Here is a 7,500-nt window from a genome sequence, read left to right as displayed (position 1 = left end):
TTCGTTTGACGTGATTACATCATTTCATTCCTTTAGCGGGTTCAAAATTTACCATCTTATTTACTAGAATGCCACAATTTCGACATTTTCATCGTCATTGTCATGGTGGGGCAACAATGTAAACAACAGCAATGTAAACCAGGAAGACAGTACTAAACTCGCTTACTCTACTGCAATAGACCATTTTACGGTTGTGTGCTTAGTTACCTGGCCCTTAAGGTGGCTCCCTAGAGTATTTGCAAATACCCTTACTACTGGGTAAGAGTTATAAAAGGAGACCTAGTTAAGGACGGTGCCTATATTGTTATTGCGCATACGTTTTGCTCATCTCAAGATACTTGGATTTCCTATCCGCAGTGCTTATTAATACAGGAATATTTTTGCGCGGTTCAAAACCATGCGGAGAAAGCAGAAAATAGCAAAATAGCAAGTGTTTTTGGTATACAAAAAGGACATTGGGGGTAACCACGCATTTTTCAGAGATAATTAAGCTTGAATTTGGAAAAGAACGTTATACATTGCTTTGTATTTTAAAGCTTTTTACAAATATTGTTGATTAATTATCTTCGAAAAATGCGTGGTTACCCCCAATTTTCTTTTTGGATTTCAATAATACTTGTCATCTGCTTTTTCCAAATAGTCAGTAAACCGCGCAAAAAAACCTTTGAATTAGTAGGCACCGTCCTTAATTTCTCTTTAAGTTTTTCCTACAGAGATTTAACAGTATGAGCACCGTTACCATGGCAACATCTTATCTAATGATAGGCAAATCTATTCTTATTTTTGACCTAAATTTCTTGATATTTATACTTCTCTTGGGTGTTTTTTTTTTATTCATTGCCGCATTATGGAAATGACACATCCTGACATTGTAAGTGGTAGAAAGTCAAGGTCGTTCAGCCTGTTTTGCCAATATTTTGTAATTTGTCGCTTTTCTAAATATATTCGATTAGCTCTGACAGATTTTAACAAATTTTGGGTATTTGATAGAAAGTTATGTGGTTAGAACTGAGCCAATTTTCAAAAGATTTTACCTAAGGGAACACAAGAAAATTGGCAGTTAATTTTACAGATCTGGTCACGTTGACGTCACAAAAATCAGAAAAACACGCGCGATTCAGGTTTTACGCTCCGTACTAGTGCCCAGCTTGCGCGCGGCCCTAAAACTCTTGGGAGCCTCCTTAAATGAAAGTGAGGCTGGTGTTGACCTTGTTATGATACAGACCTCCCTCCTATTCTTATGTTAACGGTGTTTTTGTGTACGAATTTACAAAGGAAAAGCAGTGAGGTCTGTAACAAGGGCAAGTAATTAAGCACACAACTGTAAAGTTATGTGGTTAGAACTGAGCCAATTTTCAAAGGCCAAGTAATTAAGCACACAACTGTAAAGTTATGTGGTTAGAACTGAGCCAATTTTCAAAAGATTTTACCTAAGGGAACGCAAGAAAATTGGCAGTTAATTTTACAGATCTGGTCACGTTGACGTCACAAAAATCAGAAAAACACGCGCGATTCAGGTTTTACAAAGGAAAAGCAGTGAGGTCTGTAACAAGGCCAAGTAATTAAGCACACAACTGTAAAGTTATGTGGTTAGAACTGAGCCAATTTTCAAAAGATTTTACCTAAGGGAACGCGAGAAAATTGGCTGTTAATTTTACAGATCTGGTCACGTTGACGTCACAAAAATCAGAAAAACACGCGCGATTCAGGTTTTACGCTCCGTACTAGTGCCCAGCTTGCGCGCGGCCCTAAAACTCTTGGGAGCCTCCTTAAATGAAAGTGAGGCTGGTGTTGACCTTGTTATGATACAGACCTCCCTCCTATTCTTATGTTAACGGTGTTTTTGTGTACGAATTTACAAAGGAAAAGCAGTGAGGTCTGTAACAAGGCCAAGTAATTAAGCACACAACTGTAAACAGGTCTATTTTACAGTCAAATAAAGCAGCTAACGACTGGACATCCATTTTACAAAAAAAAGCGTGTTAATGTGATTGTTGAAAAAGGCCAGAATCTCTATCAACACGGAATTGCAAAACGTTTCGGCTTTCTTCGTTTTTTGGCGAGTTTTACAAAATATTTGAGGCAGCGAGGCGTGCATTAAGAAGGAAAACATTAAGGACGGTGCTTACTGTTGTTATTGCGCATACGTTCTGCGCATTTCGAGATGCTCGGGTTTCCTATCAGTGATGCTTAGCAATACGGGGATATTTTTACGCGGGTTAAAACTATCCGGAGAAAGTAGGTCTTAGTAAGTCACTTAAAGTGCCCCTGTGACTAAAACAATCAATTTTTATTTTTCTTTGGATTTCAAAACTATATTAACCAAACACTAAGCGACCAAAGTTTTAAGCCTTAATTTCAAAAAGACACCTGTTTATTTTAAATGGAATTTTCCTATTTAATGGTCCGCCTTTACTAACTTTAAGTACTTGAGAGAGCTGGATCGAGGACAAAATGACGTCAAAGGTTCACTAGTTTAAGAGGGCAATGCGTGTGTACGCCGCAAAATTAATTTGCAGCACGGAAGTTTTGGGCTTTCAGACTTTTAAACTCGCGGTTTGCATTTTAAGCTAGTGAGCCTTTGACGTCACTATTCCGTGGATCCAACCCTCTGAGGTCCAATCGGTCAGTTTTGAACTTGAGTAATGGCGGCCTTGAAATCTAAGGGTCGATTTACACGGTACAATTTTTATCGCATGCGACAACAGCTTACGACAGGCCCACGACATGATTTACGATTGTTTTGTACGTCAGAAAAAATGTCGCAGCATTTTAAAACATGTTTTAAAAAGCTGCGACAATCGTAAGTCATGTCGTAGGCCTGTCGTGAGCTTGTCGCATGCGACAAAAATCGCACCTAAGGGCCGATTTACACGGTAAAGCTCAAAATTTTGCCAGTCAGTTGTTGAGCAAACACAATTTCAAAATCTGAAGAAAAAAGGGAAGTGAGTGTTTTTTATCACAGGAGCACTTTAAGCAGCGACAACGTTGACGGCAACGAGAATGTCACACATTTGCATATTTCCAAAGAGTGAGATGCTTGCTGGAGAGTGTGCCAATGGCGCAAGTGTCCCGTGATTCTTGTGCCGGAGGCTCCAAAAAATTCTTGGAGCCATGCTCTCCGGAAAATTGTTTAAATCTGCACTTTTCAAATCGCTGGAAATGCACCGTCGAGTTTTGGGTTTTTCATGCTGTTTGCTAAGAGAGCCTATGTTATTATGGTCAGCCTGAGATAACATATCGGCCTATACTTCATATATTAACGGGTTTCCTGAAGAAACAAGAAAATTGGTCAAACACGAACAGATTGAACATTGACCGAAGTTCAGTGCCAGAGAAGGAACAAAAATGCGGAATTCATGAGCACTTCTGAAAGCTTACAAGGTAGAATTACCTACCAGAAGAGAGCCAATGCGTGAGAAACGCTCGTGCCTGCGTGGGAGCGTGAGATTGCATCGAAAGGAGAGAGACTCACGCTCAATGCGTGACACTTGAGAGCTCTGTTAACGTTTGAGCCCTAACTTTACCATTGATTGGGAATACATGCATAGCTATCCCTGGACTGTAAGAGTTGTTTGAGTACAGCTTATTTACATGTCCTGGGCCACTGGCTAAACTTCTCTTTCTACCTCCCTTCACCACTTAGCCTGCGTGGCAAGCGGTTTGGCGAATAGACGCTTCTTTCCACTGGGGTTGACTTTCGAGTGGTTGTTTTGAATATGGCCGAGCGAAAACCTGGACCGAGGTCAAACGAGAACGCGAGAGGGAAGGGGCCAAGGAGAAGGAGTGAGAAACCGCCTGCAATCAACCACACAACATTTTCGAAAGCTCCGTTCGCCCACGGACGGATAAAATATAGTTCCTGATTGGCTGATAAAGTGCCAGAAAAAATGCGCCTGTGAGTCAAAATTTGTTGCTCCCTTTCATAAAAGCGGAAAGAGCCGACAATCTGTTTTCAAAAAATCTGGAAACTTCCTTACGGTAGCTTGGATTTTCTGGTGTTCTTAAATAAGAGTAGAAAGAACACTACGAAACGGAGAAGATATTTCTTCGGTCCTTCCCAAGGGATTTGGAAAAAGTTTCATATTTCAGCTTTTTCTAACTGGCGCAATGTCCTCTGCATTAGAAATCACACCTTTAACTGAGAAGTATCATCGGTGACCAGATTTAAGAAGCTGAAGGATTAAGGCTCACGCCAACCTCGTTGGCGGCTGCTAGATGTATCGATCCATTGGGAAACTTCAGCTACTTTTCGCATCAGCACAAGATGCGCTGGACAAGGCAACGTACTGATCGAAATAACATTCTAATAACTTCCACAAAAATTCTCGGCTATATATATATCATTGTTGACGAATCGCACACAGTAGAAACATGAACAGGGAAACGTTAACGGTAAGTTGAATTTCAGTTCGATCTTTGTTAATATTTTCCCTACAGAATTAAAACTTAATTGTATTACCACCAATGTTTACACAAGGCGCGCTATAATTGGTTGGTAGTTGACATCAAACCCGTGCTCGTCACACATGATTTCGAAAATGTTGTGGGGTTGATTGCAGGCGGTTTCTCGCTCCTTGTTCTCGCCCCCTCCCCCTTCGATTCAATTCGCTTGCTCTTTTGACTTCGGTTTCCATTTAAACGATCACTCGGAAGTCAACACCGGTGGAATGAAGCTTCTAAAATTCACCAAACCGCCTGCTACGCGGGCTATTGGCCACTGTGAAATTCTCTGCTCGCTCGCTCTCTCGGAGTCAACCATGTGACGTCACATGTATAACTAATGAAGAAGCAGCATGTCGCCATTTCTACGCGGTATGGCTATGTTCACGGTTGAAAAAAAATGCTAGAAAGGTTTTCATGGTGGCGAAGCCTATTTTCCTGGTTCATAACATACCGAACTCATGACAATTCATGGGTAGTTTATTGTTAATTCTAATTCGCTTCGGTAGCACTTAAAAGTTAGTCTTGTATGTCAATGATTAACACATCCATTTAACTGCATTTCAAGATGCACTATCCAGTGTAATTCAGGGAGACTTTGCCAAGTTTTCAGCACTTTGCACATCTTTAAAAAATGCAGGCCCAAACAAGTATAAATACATTTTTGAGATACTCATCGCCCCCAGGTTCTTTGTCACGCATAACTGCGAAGTTAATATCAATCATGTTTCTATCTCAACAACAAGTAGGGTGTGAATAAAGTTTCGCCATGTAAGAGGCTGGACTTACCAAGCTTTGTGATCACTCGGCAATCGCAGAAAGCGACACCGATGATTAGGGCACCCTTGGATGGCTTGCGCTTATTGGTGATTGAAACGCAAGGTGCTTTGGTTTGAGGCGACGCGCAGGTATTTTGATAACTATGGTAGACTGTTAATGTGTGCATGACGTGGAGCTAACTTACTGACGGATGAGGAACTCGTACACACCCAATGGAATAATTGACTTACACGTTCCCTGCGATTTACTGCTTACCTGCTGCCCTGTTTATGGTTATCCCGACTGAGGAAAGTTTAAGAAAACTAGCCATAAAAGTAAGTTTATGATCAATGTTTGTAATAGTGTCAGTGTTTTACGTTTTGATAGTTTTGCATGGAATTAACAAGGATTTGGATGTTATGTGCATGGGGTTGACGACCATTAACCACATGTCGCAACGATGGTTGAAACGTTTATATTTTAGGGGCTGTTTACATGATTCCATCATGATGACTTTTATTCCAGAAAGAGTCACCATTCCTGTGAAACATATTTCTCTTCATCTGTTTACATGATACCATGAAGAAATTTCGTTCGAGTACAAGTCACTGGCATTCCGGGATGAGTTTATTCCAGTTTTCAATCCGAATAAAATCTTCGTTCTGGAATGACATGTCGTTCTGGTATCATGTAAACTGAAAACGAATTTCGTTAAGAGATGAAACCGCGAACGGTTCAGTCATCGATGAGTGGCGCATACCTATCATACCTAGCAGTTACTTGAGCAGTAACGAAAGGAAAGCCTGAAAAACTGAACGGGATTTCATCCCCGTATATCTTCTACGTACTCAATATGAACTTGATAGCTCAACTGGCAGGCACTTCAACGATATCGCCAACCTCTGGTTGGTTTCCAGAGGACCTGTGCGATATCGGTGAATTGCTTGCCAGTTGAGCTATCATGCAAGCCATCTAGGGGCTGGTCATTATGCGAGTTTACATTGACCCCGTAGAGGATATAGATATGACGAAAGTTAATATATATGAAAGCCCTATATATATTTAACTGTGGAGAGATGAATCAAGTTAAGATACTGACCAGGCTTTCCTTTCGTTACTGCTCAAGTAACGTTAATAACGGCTCTCGATTCATCTCTCCGCAGTTATATATTCATACAGATATATGGCTTTCATATATATTATCCCCGCTTCCTTGGTTTTTATTGTTTCGTTTTATTACTCATCTCAACGTTTCTATTTCTCATGCGCGGCACGTATGTAATGGGCTTCCACTTAGAATGACCGAGCGCTTGCACATGATCATTGGCAGCGTTGTCCCAATTTGATCACGAGTGTTCTGATTTTCGATCACATGAAAGTTACCAAATATGGGTAAGTGCACGAAGTTCATTTTCAAGAGTATAGTGAATTTTTTTTGCTGCTGAGTTAATATTTTACTCTTTTAACTAAGATCATCTTGCCCTCTAGAAGATATTATAAACATGCTAAAGATTTCCTGTTGATTTATCGATGATTATCGAATCGTCGACTGGATTGTGTCCGTTTCAACACACCATACATTCAAAGGATCATTAATTCTTAATGTATAAAGCTGTGAGCCACTTCGTTTAAGTATCGAACTAGTTTGTTTATCAAACAGCGGCACAGTTTTGCCACAGTTAGAACCACTTTGGTCACCGGAACGTATCGAACCTGTTTGTTTATCAAACGTCTTAGACCATTTACTGCGTTGAATTCAGATTGCAAATCTAACAACATCGTTCGTTTCGTTCCAATTTATTCATCATTCTACTGACAACATGTTCCTCATAAAAAGCCCTTTTGCAACAAACTGGTCACATGACTGATAATTGGTGAACTTAAAGCTCGAACTTTAAAAATTCAGAAATGGAAAGATCGCGTTTTTCTTAGGCAGAATACAAATTTTCAGAGAAATACCACGTAAGGTAAAGATTGTATGACCATTTAAACTCTCGAAAATTCCATACTTTTGTTTACGAACGAAAAGCTTTTGTTCTCCAGTGTTATTTTTCATACATGATTACGCGCCACAAACAGAGCTCAGATTCCTACTTTTCCTATGGGTCAAATAAGCAAGAATAAATGTGCCCAAGGGTGGAAATTTTCAAACTTTCGTATTTCGAAGGAAGAATTTTAAAGCAGTTTGAGAACTTAGAAAACTACAAGGATTTGTATGAAAGTCGTTGAAGCGTGACAGGGTGACAAAGCGTCCTTTTCCCATACAAATCCTCATAAATTCTTTCAACTGTAACAACA

General features: G+C 40.1%; 1 protein-coding gene across 1 annotated transcript in view; it reads right to left on the bottom strand.

Annotated features, from left to right (window-relative positions):
- LOC138037422 (uncharacterized) overlaps positions 1-5,531 on the bottom strand; it is a 17,021-nt gene extending 11,490 nt beyond the window's left edge. Inside the window, exon 1 of the mRNA XM_068883350.1 lies at positions 5,233-5,531. The gene's annotated coding sequence lies outside the window, so the exon portion shown is untranslated. The remainder of the gene's footprint in view (positions 1-5,232) is intronic.
- Positions 5,532-7,500: the final 1,969 nt, after the last annotated feature.

This window comes from Montipora capricornis, chromosome 2 (assembly GCF_036669925.1).
Source record: "Montipora capricornis isolate CH-2021 chromosome 2, ASM3666992v2, whole genome shotgun sequence".
Taxonomy (NCBI): domain Eukaryota; kingdom Metazoa; phylum Cnidaria; class Anthozoa; order Scleractinia; family Acroporidae; genus Montipora; species Montipora capricornis.
This window is presented reverse-complemented; position numbering and strand designations above follow the sequence as displayed.